The sequence below is a fragment of the Limulus polyphemus genome, unplaced genomic scaffold (genome assembly GCF_000517525.1).
Source record: "Limulus polyphemus unplaced genomic scaffold, Limulus_polyphemus-2.1.2 Scaffold866, whole genome shotgun sequence".
Classification (NCBI taxonomy): domain Eukaryota; kingdom Metazoa; phylum Arthropoda; class Merostomata; order Xiphosura; family Limulidae; genus Limulus; species Limulus polyphemus.
In genome coordinates this window covers 40,162-44,990 of record NW_013666476.1, presented here as the reverse complement: position 1 = coordinate 44,990, position 4,829 = coordinate 40,162, and the positions used below count along the sequence as shown (strand labels likewise).

Here is a 4,829-nt window from a genome sequence, read left to right as displayed (position 1 = left end):
TGATGTTATTTCAAATAGAAAACTGTTAACCCATTTGTTTAAACAATTTCCCTGCCTGCACATTTAAAGAGTAAAAATATTATGTTGTCATTGAATTTGGATATAGTCACAAATAAATCATAAATGTAAGACTTGATTGAAAAATACTTTAGGTTAATTGACATTCAACATGCAGTAAAGATCATTGCTATGAAACTTTTCCACATTACATTTAGGGTTGGAACTAAGGGTCAAACTCTGCAAATTACCAGTCAAATTTGTAAAATGCAAATCAATTTCCAGAATTGAAGTTTTTTTACCTGCAGATTTCCACAAGAACGTACTTGTAAAAATCTTTAAAACGAAAGATAAGTTACAGTATTTTAAGTTGTAGTTATGTCATCTGACTTTGACACTAACTAGCTATCATGTAAACATTTTAAAGTGTAAAATACCTATATTACATTAATGCTGCTTGGTGTTAATTTGCCTTAGTACCAACACTTAAAAGTGTTAACATTCCCTGCTGTAAGAAGTGTTTATAGTCTAGAAGTCACATATTCATAATCTTTCAAGAGTTTTCACTTCTTTTACAGAACATATTTTTAACGTTTTATTTCTGTTCCTTTTTTGTTTTCAATGTAATAATGCTTTAAGACTGTGAATTCTGCAGGTAGCTTAATGTTGTTCAAAAAATTTTATTACTGGTGGCTGGTTTCAACTTTAGCTGGATTATACTAACTATAAGATTTGATAATATACTTTATTCCATTTGTTCTCTCCTTTTTTTTTTTCATTTTAGTTTTTATGTTGCAGTTGAAAGGAAAGATGGAAATTATAGTTCTGTACCAAGTATCTTTTGGCTGACTGTTGTAGAATTCAAACTATAACCATACTCATTAGTTTAATACAGAAGTACAAATCTAGCTATATAAAATAAGTTTTATTGTTAAAACTATGGCTTAACTCAGTAATTAGTTTCATTATAAGGTTATAGTATACATAAAACATAGTTTATCTGATAAAATAATGTATAATAACTAATATTAAATATATTACACACTGAATAAAGATCGTTAATTTGTTACTTAGTTCCCTTATTCAATTTTGTTATTTTCAAAATAAACTTGAAGCCATATTTTGAATTTTTATGTATTGATTTAGTAAGAAAAGTTATTATTCTTTTTGTGAATATTTTTGTTGTTCTATAGAAACTGAGTTTACTTTTGCATGATAAATATAAAGTGAAGTTGCAGCCATGTAGTGTCTGTTTAATGAAATTATTGCAGCACTCACTCTTGAGTGCAATTAAATGCAGTTATGAAGTTAGGTTGTAAAATTCAGAGAATAGTTATTGAAAGAGTTGTAAAAATATATATATATATATATATATATATATAATTATATATGATGAAAAATCATAAATACATTTAAATAATGCATAGATACATAAATATCAAAAGTAAAAGTACTTGCATAATTATATATTTTAAAATATGACTCGTATATCATGCAAGTTTTGTTACTTTAACAAGATATGTAAATGATACAAATTTTTTTTATGTTTACCTTTCTAATTTTATTTACAAAAAGTTGATTTTGGCCAAAACAGACTGCAAAACTTTTATTGATAAGTTTAGGCTTTTTTATGTCGACTAATACTAGGTTGATGGTTCTGTTGTGCTCTGGGACTTACGAGAAGCTTCATCTTGGCACAAGTCATACTGGACCACTGACCCGGCTGGAGAATCAGTGAGAGAATGGACACTTAGGTCACCAACTTATAACTCAGGTAATCGTTTGGTCTTTATGTGCAAGTGTTTTTAGACAACTATACCAGGATTTAACTTTTTGGTTTTAGATTTTCTTCAAACATATCCCATACATCTTGAGTTGATAATTTTTCTTCACGTATAGTTTAGTTTGTACATTTTAGTTACCTAAACTTCTGCAAGTTAAAATTAATAATACAGTGGAGACTTTATAGATGTTTTTCATTGTTAAGTTTTCTTGGTGTGAAGATATCTCTAAACTGTTAGAGTTGTTTCTGTATTTATAAGGTTTATCACCAAGTAAAAAACTGTGTCAGAATTGATCAGAACATCTCTAATAAAAATGGGATTCTTAAAAGATAGCCAGATTTTAGTTTTTTAGAAATTTCAACACCATAAACATTTGTATTCTTTGTTATTCTAGCAACTGTTTTGAGGGAAGAAGGACACCACAGTTCAGTTGTTTGTGTGAGACCTGTAGTTTATGCTTCTAATGGGTGAGCAACTAGTTAAAAACTTCTACTGGATTAAAAAGGATCATAGTATCTGTTTTGGATAACTTTTAATTTGTAAGAGAATTTTTTCACACTGCTTTTATAGAACTTTCTGTCATAAGATTCTTGATGGGTTTTATGAATCAAATTTACACTACAGCTTCTCTTCTTTTCACTCTGTCCATAATGATTGGAATAAATAATAATACAATTCCCCAACTCTTTGCAAGAAAGCTGAAGAGGATGAAATGTAAGGCTTGATTACCAATTGGCCAGAATGTGTAAATTAGAGAACAGAATGTACTCAATACAATTTTTTTGTTGAACAATTTTATTCATTTAAACTGTTTGGTTAATGGAAACAATATACTTTCTGATATTTCATTCCTTCTACATTCTTGAAACAGCACACTGTACATTACGTTTCTGTTGCACAAAGCTAAAAAAAACTGAATAACAATCTAGTTAACAAGTGCTAAAAACTAAATGTTCTTAACATTGTTTATCTTTACAGTTTGCTCTGTCATGGATGATGATATGAATTCTTCACACTCCTAACTTCCTTTTTCAAATTTTCAAAAACGTGACAGAAAATTTAAGTATGTGAGGAAGGAGCTACCTTGTGAAGATTAAAATATTTTTCATTTAACAGCTGTTGAATAATGACATATGAATTTCATGATGCCAAACTGATACAATTAAATACATGTGCTTTTCATGTAAATGTATTTTATTCTTATTTATTTGTTATTGAATAAAAACATTCTAATTTTATACAATAAAAATCCAAAAATGTTAAAGGCTATAAGTCATAAATCTGGTTTTGTGGCAAATTCACAAACTCAAAGCTCTTTAAAATGAACCTTTCACTTTATGTAGTCATCATAATTCTAGGGAATACAAGAGCTTGTTCATTTTATCACTCTACTGTAACAAAGGAATTTCACTCACATTTCTCTTTATGTAGTCATAATAATTCTAGGGAATATGAGAGCATGTTCATTATATCACCCTACTGTACCAGATCAACACTTTCAATTCTTGCCTCTTAAAAACGTATAGAAGGGTTTCTAATAAAAGGAATGGGCTAAGCACATCTCAGTGACTAGCATGCTGGACTGTGAAGCTGGGGTTCCTGCTACTGAAAAAAATAAATTTTGATCTGAACTTTGGGGCTTTGAGTGTGGTATAAGAGTGATGGTCAAATCCCACAATTTCTTGTGACAAGTTTGTTTGTTCATTTTGAATTTCGCACAAAGCTACACGAGGGCTATTTGCACTAGCCATCCCTAATTTAGCAGTGTAAGACTAGAGGGAAGGCAGCTAGTCATCACCACCCACTGCCAACGAATAGTGGAATTGACCGTCACATTATAATACCCCCACGGCTGAAAGGGTAAGCATGTTTGATGAGACGGGGAATCAAACCCGCGAACCTCAGATTGGGAGTCGAGCACCCTTACCACCTGGCCATGCCAGGCCATGTTGTGACAAGAGTAGCCCAAAAGTGGCTGGTGTTGACTAGCTGCTTTCTCTCTATTCTTTTATTTCAAAATTAGGAACAACTATTAATGCAGATAGCTCTCATGTAGATTTGTGCAAAATTCAACAAATATACAAAACACAGAAAAGTTTTTTTTTAGTTTTAATTGTTGAAGATAATTTAAAGGTAAAATATCTAGTAAGCTTACTTTTGTAGTAAGTGGGAATGATGAGTTTAAATATTCATTTCATTTTTATTTTTAATGAGTGTGAAAGAAATTTCTTAGTAAGGAAAAAAAATTATATTTCCATTTATGAAATAAAGTAATGAAATACTTAGCTTATGGTGGTTGAAAATATTTAATTATTTTTCTTTTGGTTTTTAGACTTTCTTCAAATATATCCCATGCATCTCAAGGTGAGATTTTTTTATCTTTGTATATTGTTTAGTTTGTACGTTGTAGTTACCTACATTTGTGCAAATATGAAGTGTGTGATTTGTAAGTGATTTATGGTAGAGAAATTCAGCTTTTCAGGGTTTAAGATGAAATATTGTCTTTTGATAGCCAGGAAAAAATACTTTTTAAAAAACTATTGATTTCTAACACAGTGAAACAGTTACATTGTAGAAGCTGGTTTATCAAGACGGTTTGGTTGGACTGTAGTACACCAGAAATTACAGTAAAAGATTAATTTAATGTTTAAATATAAAAATTCACTTCCCAGACCCATCACTAGTTAATTTTGTGCTTTGTTTAACTCATAAGAAACAAGAACTGCCTGTATTCATTCAGTATTTTCTCAAGCTATCATTGTAGTAAAAGTAAATAAACTATAGTTTTAAGAATAAATGTTCTGTTTTAATTAAAGTCTCAGACTGCTATAAAATCACAAGATTCATATTTTACCTAAAAAAAGGGAAGAAGGTCTGTTTTGCATTGTCAGTATCCATTGGCACTGAAATTAGAAATAACATATTTTCAGAGCCCACTGACACTGAGATTAGAAGTAATATATATTGTTAGAGCTCACTGACACTGAAATTAGAAGTAATATGTATTGTTAGAGCTCACTGACACTGAGATTAGAAGTAATATGTATT

General features: G+C 29.9%; 1 protein-coding gene across 2 annotated transcripts in view; it reads left to right on the top strand.

Moving 5' to 3' along the window:
- Positions 1 to 1,571: 1,571 nt before the first annotated feature.
- LOC106460937 (WD repeat-containing protein 60-like) overlaps positions 1,572 to 4,829 on the top strand; it is a 32,651-nt gene continuing 29,393 nt past the window's right edge. For both annotated transcript variants that reach the window (XM_022387746.1, XM_022387745.1), the window contains exons 1-3: positions 1,572 to 1,771; positions 2,176 to 2,248; positions 4,114 to 4,145. The gene's annotated coding sequence lies outside the window, so the exon portion shown is untranslated. The remainder of the gene's footprint in view (positions 1,772 to 2,175; positions 2,249 to 4,113; positions 4,146 to 4,829) is intronic.